At 43.1% G+C, this 16,235-nt stretch overlaps 1 long non-coding RNA gene across 1 annotated transcript; it reads right to left on the bottom strand.

Annotated features, from left to right (window-relative positions):
- Nucleotides 1-211: 211 nt before the first annotated feature.
- Nucleotides 212-14,192, bottom strand: LOC118493257. The gene is made up of 3 exons (XR_004895260.1): nt 14,182-14,192; nt 9,534-9,543; nt 212-455 (listed from the first exon to the last, which is right to left on the bottom strand). It is a non-coding gene; the product is annotated as an uncharacterized LOC118493257 (long non-coding RNA).
- Nucleotides 14,193-16,235: the final 2,043 nt, after the last annotated feature.

The raw sequence follows: 16,235 nt of genomic DNA on the forward strand, positions 1-16,235 counted from the left end.
CAGCTGACAATAGGCATCATAAAATACAATGGTTAACATATTAAAATGAGTTACATTACATCTATAGTAACAGCAGTCCTAAGCAAAAAAGGTTAAACATACAAAGAAGTGGCACACAAACAAACAAGCACAGATAATTGATCCACTAAACATCCTCTGAGTGTTCTTGGTCAACGAGAAGACAATGCAAGGGTTAAGGTGTGTTGTAAAGGTGGAATATGTATGTATATCTTTGATTGTAGTGGGCAATGAATTCCAGTTTTGTAATGGCGTAACAGAAAATGATAATTGGCCAAATGTACTTTTCCTGAATGGAATTAGAAGGTTACCTCGTGCGGTGCTTCTGGTGATCTGACTGCTGTTGTTACGTTGTGTTATGAAAGAGTTCAAAGGAGTAGGAGCAGTGTAATGCAGAATTTTGTACACCAGACAGATGTTTTTGTATTTAATTACATCTTCCCAGCTCAGCAGTTTACGGTTATTTAGGATAATACAGTGATGCGAGCTGTTCGGCTTCTGGTCCAAAACTTTGAGTGTTTTCTTGCAAAGAGTAGCTAGTGGCTTTAATGATGAGCGGTTAGTTTGTCCCCACCTTGTCAGACAATATGTTAGATGTGACATAATCATAGCACCCATAAATAATTTGGCAGTATTAAAAGTTAAGGCATTACTAATATATTTAAAATTTGCTAGGCTAAACTTGACCCTATTGCACACTTTCTTAATATGCGCTTTAAAAGCAAGATTAGAGTCGATAATAATGCCCATATACTTAAATTGTGACACAATCATAATGTTTTGCCCTGAGATGGTTATATTTGACACAATTGTCTTTTTGTGAAAAAACATTCCTACAGTTTTATTTATATTAAGATGAAGGTAGGAACGATTTAGCCAATAGGTGATCTGATCCATGGCTGTGGTAAGTTTAGCAGCAGCCGCCAGATGTTTTGTCTTGGCATGCACATATACTACGGTGTCGTCCGCATACATTAGTGTTTGGCCTTCAGGGCATTAATATATAAACTAAACAAAAGCGGTCAAGTATCGATCCTTGTGGTAACCCTGTGCATAAGCCAAGAGCTGATTAACGATAACCGCTCACAAAAACATATTGTTCTCTACCAGTTAGATACGACTCAATCCATTTTGTTGCTAAAGGGGAGACATTAAAATAAGACAGTTTTGCAATAAGGACCTGATGGTTAGCTAGCATGGTTAGCAAGGTGCATATGTAATTCAGGTTAACTGTAATATTAATTGCTTATTAATTTTGGCTAGCGAGAAACAGGCTTAAAACAAAATGTACATAAGGATAAATGAGTAGCTGTCTCTAGCTGTCTGCCTTTTAGTACAACCGGACGCTCACACACCCCATCCAGGGGGTCAATAGCCAAACTTGTTTACACATGAAAGTGTCCAGCAAAAAAATAAAAGTCAAGTCACTCTTCCAATGTTCTTTTGGAAGCTTTAAACGTGAAAAGTATGTAGTTACACAAGAAAATTAGACCAATATTAAAAAAACATTTACATTTCTGTTATTTGTTACTGCACTTTGTGGTGTTTATTGGCTCAAAACTTCCTTGAAGCCAAAGTAAAACCGCTTTCTTTTGAATATATGATTTGTTTGAAGAAGTTGTGAATATCAGTGACCTTAATGCCCCAGTGTGAGCTGTGAATATTTGAAATTGACGATAGTACTCTCACTGGGCATTGTTAAGTTGCTGTATCACGGTATGTCAAATATTTTCAAGAGATATGTGAGTTTTGTAACACATTTGAAGTTTTTTTCAGTTTTATCCTGTTTGAGTTTATTCACCAGTAAAAATAGAAACATGGCTAATTTGTTTATCTTTATACAACGTAGATAGCTATTAGCAGAAAATGTCACACTGTAATATAATTGTTTCTCCATGATTGCTAATTTTAAGAAGTAGTTATAGTTATTGCAAGGTTTTTGACAAGAAGGCGATAAGAAGCCCTAAGTGCCATTAACAAGCACAGATTTCACAAGTTTAAGAGGGCAATTGTTCATGAGTAATGTATGTTAAAAAGGGGAAATGTTCCACTCAAATTAAGTAGTACTTGTAATAACTCCGACAACAACAGATCTTATCACGTATTTGCTTCTTGCTTTGGTCTCCCTAAAGGTGCAATAGAGTACAGTGTAACATAATGCATATGGATAAGAAGTTATATTTGTGTTTTTTTTTATTTGCATTACAGCTAGAGAGTAAAACGCCATACAGACAGACCTGATATAAGGAAAATAAATGACAGATATTCAGATAGGGTGTATATTTCACATGCTTTAGATGTTATAATGAAAAAGGTTATTCGTTATTGAGAGACGTAATGAAAGGTTACAGTCACAACCATCCCATGAGCTGAACCTATGATAAGCACATGGAGTCTCACAGGGATGCCAACTTAGCCACTTGAATCACTGTTATTCAAAGACTGTCACTATTTCTGTAATTACATTTAGTTGAGAACTGCTTAAGATTTTGATTCCATCCTTATGTAGTTTTATATCTGGTATTCTTTATAATCATTTATACCTCATGCTACATATTGTACATGTAGTACTTATGTACTTTAAAAAGTTCAAACAAAAAAGAAATGAAGAAATGAAATAAAAGTTGGCCCCTTGAAACAAAGCAGACACAAAGACTGTCGTTAGAACACGGACCCTTATACCCTTCAAATCAAGACACCCCCTGTAGGATGGTTTAACACGTTTAACTAGTTTTTTACACCCTTCAAATCAAGACACAGGCGGGGCTCCCCAGGGAAACTGAAACTGTTTCAGGGGAGGCCCAGTGAATGGAAGTGAAAAAGATCTTATTGAATAGCCTAAAATGTATAGATAGATCAGAGATTACAGTATTTTTGGTAAAAATCAAATAAGATGAACAGGATGACTAGATGGTTAAAAACTGTTTGGTCTCAACTAAAGCAAGGACACCCAAAACTTTGCACTAATGTTTCCAACTTCCCCCTTTAGCTCATTTAATTATATTACAATCACAATTACTATGGTGCAGCCTATTTGTCAATCAGTGCCCTAGCTGTCAATCAATATCAGTGGATCAGAACTATAAACAAAGTCTTAAAGTAAGTCTTAAAATAAGAACTATTGTTCTTAAAATATAAACAAAAGCTACTTTTTGGCTCCTACAGTACTGTTTCTTCCCATTTTTCCCAGAGTCAGAAACTAAAAAATGTCTGAGGACAGACCTTTTTTTATGTATTTGGTCTAAAGTTACATCAAACAACATTATTATTAGGCACCCCACAGTGAATGGTAGTGACATTAGTTACATTACATAAGTTATCATTAAAAGATCTTATTGAATAGCCTATAATGTATGAAGAGATAGATCAGAGAGTACAGTACTTTTGGTAAAAATCAAATAAGATGAACAGGATGACTAGATGGTTCAAAAATTGTCTGGTCTCAACTAAAGCTAGGACCCCCAAAACTATGCACTCATGTTTCCAACTACCCTTTATTACATTAATTATATCACATTCATAATTACTATGGTGCAGCCTATTTTTTCAATCAGTGGCCTAGCTGTATAGGTAAAATATCAGTGGATCAGAACTATAATCAAAATAAGGTAAGTAAACTGTTTGGTCTCAACTAATGTTAGGACCCCCAAAACTTTGCACTAATGTTTCCAACTTCCCTTTATTACATTAATTATATCACATTTACAATTACTATGGTGCAGCCTATTTGTTAATCATTTCCCTAGCTGTCAATCAAAATCAGTGGATCAGAACTATAATCAAAATAAGGTAAGTCTTAAAATAATAACTATTGTTCTTAAAATATAAACAAAAACTACTTTTTGACTCCTACAGTACTGTTTCTCCCCATTTTTCCCAGAGTCAGAAACTAAAAAATGTCTGAGGATAGACCTTTTTATGTCTTTGGTCTAAAGTTACATCAAACAATATTATTATTAGGTTATAATAGCTCAGATGGTTGAAAACTAATGCTAGGACTTCCAAAAACTTATTTGGAGCCTAACATATAGTTAGGTGTATTATATCTTATTGAATTGCCTAAATGTATGAAGAGATAGCACAGAGGCTATAGTATTTTGGTAAACTCTTTTTATAAAATGAACAGGATGACTAGATGGTTAAATTAAAAATTAAAAAACAGTTTGGTCTCACTAATGTTAAGACTGTCAGAACACGTTTAACTAGTTTTTAACCCTACCCCTGTTTCCGGCTTCATAGACACACCTCTTCCGGTCAATAATTTACATTTTCCGGATATGACAATTTTCTGGCTTCCGGTTTCATAGATACGCCCACTTCCGGTTTACTATTTCCGCTTCCGGTTTCATAGACACGCCCACTTCCGTCCGCCATGTTTGCTGCAGTATATAACTACTTACCTCTGAGTGACCAAACTAATCAGCAGTAGGGCTGCTTGATCATGGACAAAATCATAATCATAATAACACGATTACTCACTGACATTTTTTGGAAAGATGTTGCATTCATCGAACTTAAAAAATACAAACTTGAAAAAAAACAACCATCCATGCTGTTTTGAGTGAGATACGGGTTTCTGAATGTCTTCTGCCTTCAGTCTCCGGGTAAGCTGTTCAAAATCTGCAGGGTTTTCTACATCAGTAGCCGAGACAAGGTGGCTAACAGTAGCATGCTAGCACTAGCATGCTAGCTCGTTCTTAATGGCAAAACATTGCTACAACACACACAAGTTCACCATAATCTACAAAATAACTACTTACATGTCCCTGTTCTGCAGGTTTTCTACGCAAAGTTGGAAGTGTGCCCTCGTTTAGAAGAAGTCTCCCGGCTAATCCTGCCTTGTACTAACTGAAGTTGTAGAAACAAACAGCTAGCTGATGTGATCCTTACCCAGCTACTGCGCATGTGCGCCTCCCAACAAAGATGGTATAGAAGTGAGATGCCTCACTCTGTAGCTAAAACAGAGCTCAACACACAGGGTGAAAAGAGGGTCTGAAGCAATGTGCAGTACAACAAAAATATGGTGTTTTTTGAAAATTAAACCATGTAAACCTATTCTGGTACAACCTCCAAATACAATTATGAACCTGAAATGAGCATAATATGGGCACTTTAATGATTTTCTTTTTTTCCCATTCAGAACAAAAGACAAAATAATAGTTTACTTGCAAAACTTAATGTGCAAAAATAATTGTTTTTCTTGATTACATTGTCTTTGTGTTTGTTAGGAGCCGAAATCACAATCAAAATTCGAATAATTGCACAAGCCTAATCAGCAGTTTTGATAGGATAAAACAAGCAGTGTTGGGTCTCTTCCATGTGGTGCTGTTGAATTGTATTGGGTTAACCTGAGAAATGTTGCTCACATGTTTCCCACCATGTTTAAATCAGTGATGGTTGACTGGTTGAATGAATCAGAAATAATTCATGTTTTGTCATTTGACTAACTGTTTCTGCAGTTGATTGTCATGGTTTAGACCAGGGGTCTTCAACGTTTTTTAAGCCAAGGATCCCTTAACTGAAAGAGAGACAGAGCAGGGACCCCCTACTACATATATTGTATAAAATTAAGTTGCATTAAACTGGGCCTACAATAACATGGAGGGCAGCTTAAAAGCCTTTATAAATACCTTTTTGGTGCATAGGATACTGTCACGGAATGACCAGGAGACAGATGGTGGTAAGTGAAACAGGCTTTATTCACAAAATCCACAGGAGAAATAGTTAGCTGGCGGAACACAACACAGAACTTAGCTGGGGTAGTTAGAGTCTTAGGGAGGCGGTAGATAGCAGGCAGAATCTTCAGGTAGGCAATGGTAATGTAGCAGGAGAGAGTCTGGGTGTCTTGTAGCGATGAGACCAGACAAAGAGTGAATGAGTGTGTGCCGTATATAAAGAGGGAGACTAATGAGGTGCAGGTGGTGAACTGATGATGTGGCCTGATGAAGTGCAGGTGTGAGTGATCAGTACTGAGGAGATAGTGAACGGATGGGAGGAGTGAATGATGGGGAATGTGAACGAGTGGGAGGAGTGAGTGCTGGTGACGGTGGGACCCTGACAGAACCCCCCCCTCCCGAGGCGGCTCCCGACGACAGTGAACACGGCGACGAGGTCTACCCCGACCCCTGGGGGCGGGGCGATCAGGATGGTCGACGTGGAACTGAGTGAGGAGAGTGGGGTCCAGGATGTCATTGCGTGGCACCCACGACCGTTCCTCTGGACCGTAGTCCTCCCAGTCGACCAGGTACTCCAGGCGTGGACCTCGCCGCCGTTAGTCCATGATGGTGCGGACTTGATAGATAGCCTCCTCGTCAACGGGAATGGGAGGAGGAGGCACCTCGGTGTCAGGGTCTGTGGAAGGAGAGGAGACAGGGTCAGTGAAGGGTTTCAGAAGAGAGACATGGAATGATGGTGAGATCTTGTACTGCGGTGGAAGGTTTAGCCTGTATGTGACGTCGTTCAACTGCTTCTGTATGGTGAAAGGTCCAATGTACCGAGGACTCAGCTTGCGGCAGGGCAGGCGAAGGCGGATGTCCTGAGTCGAAAGCCACACCTTTTGACCAGGCTGGTACTGAGGAGGATCGGACCGATGATGGTCAGCTTGCTCCTTATGCCTCCGCACAGCTTGTTGGAGCTGTACGTGAGCTGATTCCCATACCCTCTCACTCTGATGGAACCAGTGGTCGACAGCTGGGACCTCCGAAGACTAACCCAGGATACACTGAAACGGGGTGAGCCCCGTAGTGGACTGACGCATGGAGTTCTGGGCGTATTCCGCTCATGGGAGGAAACGGCTCCAGCTGTCCTGGTTCTGGTGACAATACGTCCTCAAGTAACGTCCGATTTCCTGGATTTTCCGCTCAGTCTGTCCGTTAGTCTGAGGATGGTATCCTGAGGACAGGCTAACTGTAACCCCGAGGAGCCTGAAGAATGCGTGCCAAACCCTGGAGATGAACTGCGGCCCTCTATCCGACACGATGTCTTCGGGAATGCCGAAGTTACGGAATATGTAGCTGAAGAGAGCCTCTGCGGTCACGAGAGCGGTAGGGAGTCCGGGCAGGGGAATCAGTTTACAACCCTTAGAGAATCTATCCACAACAACGAGGATACAGGTGTGGCCATTGGATCTGGGGAGGTCGGTCATGAAGTCAATCCCAAGGTGGGACCATGGGCGTTGTGGAATGGGGAGTGGCATGAGCTTGCCTTCTGGGAGTGTTGGTTATGGCGCAGACTGAGCATCCAGAGACATATCGGGAAACATCCTGAGAGATGGACGGCCACCAGTACCGCTGACTGAGGAGCGAGAGGGTATGCCTGCTGCCCGGATGTCCCGAACCGGGAGCGGTGTGAGCGGAGTCCAAAAGGGCGACACGAAACTGAGGAGGCACGAAGGTCAACCCCGCTGGACCACCTGGCGGAGCGGGATGAAGAAGGTTCTCCTGGGAGATCCGCTCGTCGATATCCCAGATGATAGGGCTGACGAGCATGGCGGGAGGGAGGATAGGTTCGGGTGGGAGATCTTCAGATGACAGCTGATGCAGACGAGAGAGAGCATCCGCCTTGCCGTTCTTACTGCCAGGACGGTAGGTGACGAGGAAATCAAAGCGGGTGAAGAAGAGGGCCCAACGAGCCTGGCGGCGATTTAGTCGCTTAGCCTCTTGGATATACTCCAGATTGCAGTGGTCGGTGATGACCTCAACCTGGTGATTGGCTCCCTCCAGTCAATGCCTCCATTCCTCTAGGGCAAGCTTAATGGCAAGCAGTTCTCGATTCCCGATGTCATAATTCCGCTCTGCTGGGGAAAGCTTCTTGGAGAAGAAGGCACATGGATGGAGTCTGGGAGGAGTCCCCTGCTGCTGGGAAAGGACAACTCCTACACCGGTGGAGGACGCGTCGACTTCAACAACGAAGGGCAGGTCTGGGTTGGGATGACTCAGGACGGGAGCGGTCAAGAAGGCATCCTTGAGGCGTTTAAAGGCGGTGATGGCTTCAGGAGACAGGGACAACACCTTGGGCTGGCCCTTTAAGGCTGAGGTCAGAGGAGCACTGACAATGCTGTAGTTATGAATAAATCTTCTGTAAAAGTTGGCGAATCCAAGGAAGCGTTGCAGATCCTTTACCGTGGAGGGTTGAGGCCAGTTCCGAATGGTATCCACCTTCTTCTGATCCATCTGAACTCCATGTTGGCCGATGATGTAGCCCAGGAACTGCACAGAGGTGGTGTGAAACTCACACTTCTCCAGTTTCAGATACAGCTTATGGCCTCTGAGTTGCTCCAGAACCAGTCGGACGTGACGCCGATGCTCAGACAGGGAGGAGGAATAGATGAGAATGTCGTCAATGTAGACAACCACGAATCTGTTGAGGTACTCCCGGAATACCTCGTTCATGAACCCCTGGAAGACCGCTGGAGCGTTGGACAATCCGAAGGGCATGACCCTGTATTCATAATGACCCGAAGGCGTGACGAATGCTGTCTTCCATTCATCACCTCGACGTATGCGGATCAAGTTGTATGCACTGCGTAGATCCAATTTGGTGAAGATGCAGGCCCCACGCAGCTGCTCCAGCGCGGCCGGAACCAGAGGAAGGGGATAGCTGAACTTCACTGTTTGAGAGTTGAGGAGTCTGTAGTCAATGCATGGCCTCAAACCTCTGTCCTTCTTGGCCACAAAAAAGAAGCTGGAAGCGGCAGGGGAAGTAGATGGTCTGATGAACTGCTGCTGAAGAGCCTCCTCTACATACTCCTCCATGGCCTTCTGTTCCGGGATGGATAGGGGATAAACCCGACCTTTAGGGAGAGTGGCTCCAGGTAGCAGGTCGATGGCGCAGTCCCACGACCGGTGTGGAGGCAACTTAGTAGCCAACTGCTTGCTGAACACATCCTGGAACACGGTGTTGAACCTCGGGACTTTCAATGGAAGTGGAATAAACGGGAATCTGGGGTTTTATCCCTGAAGATGAACAAGATGGACTGGAAGGGGGAGTCTTGAGAATCTTCTTAATAGGTGTGACACAGGAATGGAAACAGTCCTCACCCCATCGAAGGATCTCACCGGATGTCCAGTTGATGGTGGGCTGATGTTGCACTAACCACGGCCGTCCCAGGATGAGTTCAGCAGTGGATTCCTCTAGCACCATGAAGGTGATGTCCTCCGAGTGCAGACATCCAATGCGGAGCTTAAGTGTGGGGGAGAAATGGCGAATCCGACCCCGACCCAGTGTTTTACCTTGGATAGTTTGGACTCTGAGCTCTTGACGGCTCCGGCGTTTGCGGACCCTTAGTTTTTGTAGGAGTGGAATGGAGATGAAGTTCCCTGCTGAGCCAGAGTCAATGAGGGCTTGCGCTGCGACACAGATACGTGAGGTCAACACATGTACAGGAGTACGAATCAATGTTTCGATTTTCGGAGGAAGTTGAATGGAACTCACCGCTGAGCGCTGGGGTCGAACCGGACAGTCTCCGATGAGATGTTTATCGCCCCCACAGTATAAACAGAGCTTGAGTTGGATACGGCGCTGACGCTCCATAGGTGACAGGTGAGTAGAATCAATCTGCATGGGCTCAGATGCTGGGGAAACGACAGTTGGCGCTGAGGGTGGAGGAGTGACAGCAGTAGCAGGATTTTCACAGGCAGATAAACGTTGCGACACACGAACAGTCTTCTGAATAAGATTCTCGAGACCCATTGTGTCGTCATATACTACCACCAGCTGGCGGACATCTGAGTTGAGGCCATGTCGAAAGGCAGTGATGAGGACCGTCTCGTTCCAACCACTAGCTGCCGCCAAAGTGCGGAACCGAAGAGCATATGTACTCACAGACGAATTCCCTTGGCGAAGCCTGTAGAGTTGGTCATGAACGGTGAGATCAGCAGCCGCCTGTCCAAAAACCTCCTTGAAGTGTTGAATGAAGTTAGAAAGGGATTTCACCACTTGGGAGTCCGAATTCCAGAGAGATTGGGCCCACTGGAGAGCTCGGCCTGACAACAGGGAGATGACAAAGGCCACCTGGGCCGAATCATTGTTAAATTGATGAGCCTGCATTTGGAAGTATAGCGAAACCTGAAGCAGAAACCCGCTGCAATCCTCCGCCTCTCCTGTGAATGTCGCTGGTCGGGCCATGGGACTCGCAGAGGCAGCAGACGAAGAAGCGAATGTTTGCGGAAGCAGATGCTGGCGTGCTGAGAGGAGGATCTCTTCGGGTATGGTGGGTGGATTACTGGGTGGTGATGGCAGGAGAGACTGACGAACAGCTTGCACCAGCTCCGCGAATGGATCGCGTAAAGGATTCTCCACGGGCTCCGTCATATTCTGCATGTTTGGTCTGGTCTTCTGTCACGGAATGACCAGGAGACAGACTGGTGTCAAGTGAAACAGGCTTTATTCACAAAATCCACAGGAGAAATAGTTAGCTGGCAGAACACAACACAGAACTTAGCTGGGGTAGTTAGAGGCTTAGGGAGGCGGTAGATAGCAGGCAGAATCTTCAGGTAGGCAATGGTAATGTAGCAGGAGAGAGTCTGGGTGTCTTGTAGCGATGAGACCAGACAAAGAGTGAATGAGTGTGTGCCGTATATAAAGATGGAGACTAATGAGGTGCAGGTGGTGAACTGATGATGTGGCCTGATGAAGTGCAGGTGTGAGTGATCAGTACAGAGGAGATAGTGAACGGATGGGAGGAGTGAATGATGGGGAATGTGAACGAGTGGGAGGAGTGAGTGCTGGTGACAAAATCATGTTTTAATGTTACCTGTGGCACAGTGAATCCTTATTAACTGCATCTGTGGGTAGCTACCTTACCTATAGGCCAAACACATCAATGTGTTTTTTCCCACAAATAGGCTGATTTATATTTGCTAATAATTCAGAGTACCCGAGTTGGTTACTCGCAAAAACAATTGAGACACAGCCAGTAAAGTGATCCCGACTGGTCCTGGCAAACAACGCCATGCTAACCCTGCTAACTGCTAACGTTATCGGAGGGCCTGGCAAGCAATCCACAGCTGTTTACAACGTGTACAATGGTGATTTCTTTTAAGCCAAGAGAGGGAGTCTGTGAATCGGGAAGAGAGGACCGTGAGTTTGCAGTGTGTTTAGCAATTGTTGCCACAATTCTAAGCCAATGAAGTGTGTTCAGTCGGGTGGAATAGGACGGTAAGGTAGTGGTATTTTTAGTAGTTCCTATCCTGGCGTGTGGAGAGGACGACGAGGTTGTCGGGTTTTTAGCGGTTCCTACTGTAATTCTAAGCCGAAAAAGTGTGCCTGTCAGTTGGGTACAGAGCTCTGCGTGAGCATGGGCTTTTATGACTGTCAATATAGCCAGCATCTAACGTTAGCTACTCCGCTGTCTAACATTGTTGAATGCTGCGGTCTCAGCCTGGCAACCAACGTGAACTTCAAGTCTGGGCAGGAGGGGGCGGGTGAGACGGCTCTCTACAGTATTTTGAATTTGTACTGCAGTAACTATTTTAAACACTAGCTGTCAGTATTACATATTGGACCTTTAACTGTTACTAATGTAGGCTAATTAAAAACTGACCGGAGCCTGTTGCTGGATGCACCGGAGGACTGAGACACAAAGTAAACACACCTCTCTGACTGGTACTGGGGGGTTAGCATGAACTGTCCTCTGGAGGACATCCACCAGACCAGCGGGCGCCCGCGGATTGTTGTCGGCCGCAGCAGGCGGGGAAGGCGGGGAGGAATTAGAAGGATGCCGGTCGGCCCTGCTAGCCTGGCTAAGGCAACTAACACACAGTTCGCCACTGCAGAGACTACTATTCACCAACGCCAGATGGATCACACACAAAATGGATATATATGCTACAAATACACAGGGAACTGCTGCTTGATGATTATTACCGAAGCCTGGCTGAACACACTCACTCATCCCAGACGGCAGCTAGCAGCTAACAGGGTAGGTGAATGTAAACAATGTCTGAGTTGAAAACGCATCTTGTTGTCATGTAAGGGCCCTGTTCATGTTGCACAGACATTTTAATTGCATTTTGTGTCTGTTAAGAGGCACAAAGGCACTCTTTATGATATGCCCCCAAAACTGCCGTTCTAGCTAAGTGGGAGCTCTCGGCATTAGCTGCAGCAGCTCCAGTTAGCTAGCACCGATTCGGCTCGTTTTTTTTTGCTATCGACAGTACTCACTCAACTTTTAAAATGTTCACCTCTTTCAGCTAATGACTGGACTTCTTCAACTTTTTTTCTACTATTTACACTTTTTAAAATATTAAGCTTTTTAACACTTTTTTTTAACATTGAAGTCAGTGAGATCATGCTTCAAATCCTTCAAATTTTCTTCCGCTCCCAACATTTTCAGCCCCTCCATACTTTCACCTACAGTTCTAAATAAAGAACCTACGGTCCTCTCACACTGTCTCTCACTCATTAGCAGGTGTGGTGATTAATGATCAAAGACAGGCTTTATAAGTGCTAAAGGAAAGTTTGTGATCTATACAGATGATAGTGTAGTGGATAGGACACATGACTTTGGTGTGAGAGATCCAGGTTCAAATCCCACTGGGGTACATCAGTCATTGTGTCCCTGAACAAGATGTCATTTCACTTTTTCAACTATTCTCACTATTTCAACTTATTCTTATGGATTTAAGCTATTCAACCAGTTTAGCTTTAACAATTCAGCTATATATGTTTTATTTTGGCTCTCCTCTCTTTCTCTCCTCTCCTCTCCTTCTCTCCTTCTCTCTGTCCTCTCTTTTCTGTTGTTCAGCCCCATTCTTTTTACCTAATATATTTCACATCTCATATCAGCTAGATTGATGCTTTTTCGTTCTATGCAGTGTCTGATAATAATACAAAGTATTTCTTCTTTCAGCCGTTTTAGGTAATTCATTTCAACTTTCATCTTTGACAGTATTACAGTTCAGCTTCCAGCTTTTCTAACAATGTATTTTAGCTCTTCACTTGGGTAATGCAGTTGAGCTTCCAACTCTAACAATTTTCCTGATTTTTTAGCAGTGTAGTGCATTTGAGCTTTAAGATTTTTCGTACTATTTGTTTCATATTTCTGCATTTGTGAGTGATTATCGGTTAGAAAATATACTCAGACCTCACAATGTTCTACGTCTTTTGTCGTTATTCAACTTTTGAAGCCAACAGTTCAGTTTAGCATAAGCTTTTAACTTTTTAATGAAATTCATACGTATTAAAACGATTTCCACTTTTTCAACTATTCTCACTACTTCAACTTCTTCTTACTGATTTAAGCTATTCAACCAGTTTAGCTTTAGCAATTCAGCTATTCAGCATTCCCACGCATTTTCCGCAGGAAATGCATTTTCTAGTTAGTGGGAATGCTGTTCAGCAGCATTCCAACTATTGTTGTTCCTGTCGGCCATGTGTTCGTTTATTTATTTTTCTTTTTATTCTCTCTCTTCCGTACGTTTTTTGGCTCTCTGTAACTTCTGCATACGTTCAGCTATTAAAACCATTCAACTTTTAAAATGTTCAGCTCTTTCAGCTAATGATGGGACTTCTTCAACTTTTTTTCTACTATTTATACTTTTTAAATATTCAGCTTTTTATGACTTTTTTTTAACATTGAAGTCAATGAGAGCATGCTTCAAATCCTTCAAATCTTCTTCCGCTCCCAAAATTTTCAGCTCCTTCATACTTTCACCTACAGACGCCAAACAAACTTTAAAATGTTCACAAAATATTCAGTATTACGGCTCTATCTTTTCAGTTTGATATCTTTTACAGTTTTTGTGAAAAAAGCTGTTTAAGTTTAGTGATCATTTCAGGATTTTTCTGCGTTTCTAGTGAGTGTGTATTGCGTCTGGCAGAGTGGATGATGTCATCGTTAGAGTGCAGCAGCTTAGGAAAAAATCTTTGTCCCCTCTCTATAAATTGCTCTCACGCCCACAATATCTACTTGTCATACACAATTTATACATCAAAACGTAGGTATTTTTGTCTAGTTTCAGCCAATGTGCTCAGTTTTGCGATATGCCTTATACTGTTGGCTCGATGAGCTTCCAAATGACAAGAGTTCCACATCTTTCTCCATCCACTGCCCTGTTTAACAGTACTTCCACATTTCTGAGCGAAACGCAGAGCGAACCACTTTTTTAAATCGCTGATATGCCCACATTTTTAAGTTTACCAACATAAATTTTACATGAATACGTTCACAAAGGTCTTGTGTCTCTAACGGTGAAGTCGGTGTTTCGATAGCATGTACTGTTGTGGATTTATTAAGGCTTGTTTGAAGGCTTGTTTGAAGGGTTCTCTCACACTGTCTGTCACTCAGCATTAGCAGGTGCAGTTTATCAGCAGGTGACACGGTCGTTAACTGATCAAAGGATGTTTATAAACACTCGTCACCATGACAACACTTTCACAGACAGCAGCAGCAGTCTTTCAGCCTTTTCAGACATTTCTGCATGTCTTATGCCTTTGGTGTGGGAGGCATGGGTTCCAATCCCACTGTGGTACACCTGTCAATGTGTCCCTGACCAAGATGTTATTTCCCTTTTTCAGCTATTCTCACTACTTCAACTTATTCTTACGGATTTAAGCTACTCAACCAGTTTAGCTTTGGCATTCAGCTATTGACGTTTTATTTTGGCTCTCCGTAACTTCTGCATACATTCAGCTATTAAAACCATTCACCTTTTAAAATGTTCAGCTCTTTCAGCTAATGATAGGACTTCTTCAACTTTTTTCTACTATTTATACTTTTTTAAATATTAAGACATTTTCAGGTAATTCATTTCAACTTTCATCTTTGACAGTATTACAGTTCATCTTCCAGCTTTTCTAACAATGTATTTTAGCTCTTCACGTAGATAATGCAGTTTAGCTTCCAACTCTAACACTTTTCAATCATAGTGTAGTGGTTATGACACATACCTTTGACATGGAAGACCTGGGTTCAAATCTTATTCTGCTACATTAACTGATGTGTCCTTAAGCAGAACACTCAATCCCCATAGCAATTGTTTTCTTTCCTGTTTTCTTTCCTTTCTTTTTTCTTTTTCTTTTATGACACATGCCCTTGGATTGGGAGACCCAGGTTCGAAGCCCACTTTGAGCCGTGTTACATCTGACATATATAGCAATTGGAAGTTGCTTTGGATAAAAGTGTAAGCTAAATGAGATGTAACGTAATGTTGTGATAATCTTTATAGCATGACACAGCACTTTTCACCAGACATAAAAAACATTATATTTTGTCTGTCTTTTCTCACACACAGAGGCACACACACACACACACACACGCAAACACACACACACACACACAGACACAAACAGACACACAAAAACAAAAACACACATGCAAACACACACACAGACACGCACACACAGACACACACATACACACACACACACACACCAAAACACGCATGCATGCACACACGCACAAGCACATATATGCAGACACGCACACACACACACACACACACACACACACACACAGCCACACACACACACACACACACACAGACACACACCAACACACATACGCACACATACACACACACACATACACACAAATGCAGACACACACACACACACATACACCCAGCAACACACATATGCAGAAACACACACGCAAACACACACACACACATGCACACACACATGCAAACACAGAAACACACACGCACACACACATATGCAGACACACACACACACACACAAACACATACACACACACACACACACAGAAACATACGCTCACATACTGGTCATATGTTACCATGACAACCCTTTCACAGACAGTCAACTTGAATACTACAGGCAGTAATATGAACATTAGTCTATATCTTTAGTGTTCCACTTCTGTCTGACTGTCTCTGTCTCTCTTTGTCTGTCTCTGTCTGTCTGTCTGTCTGTCTCTGTCTCTCTCTCTCTGTCTCTCTGTCTGTCTCTGTCTCTCTCTGTCTGTCGCTGTCTCTCTCTCTCTCTCTGTTTCTCCCTGCCTCTGTCTGTCTCTGTTTCTCCCTGTCTCTGTCTCTCTCTGTCTCTCTGTCAGTCTGTTTGTTTCTCTCTGTCTGTCTGTCTGTCTGTCTGTCTGTCTGTCTCTGTCTGTTTCTGTTTCTCCCTGTCTCTGTCTCTCTCTGTCTCTCTGTCTGTCTGTTTGTTTCTCTCTGTCTGTTTCTGTTTCTCCCTGTCTCTGTCTCTGTCTGTCTGTCCATGTCTCTCTGTTTGTTTCTCTCTGTCTCGGTCTGTCTGTC

The sequence above is a fragment of the Sander lucioperca genome, chromosome 15 (assembly GCF_008315115.2).
Source record: "Sander lucioperca isolate FBNREF2018 chromosome 15, SLUC_FBN_1.2, whole genome shotgun sequence".
Classification (NCBI taxonomy): Eukaryota; Metazoa; Chordata; class Actinopteri; order Perciformes; family Percidae; genus Sander; species Sander lucioperca.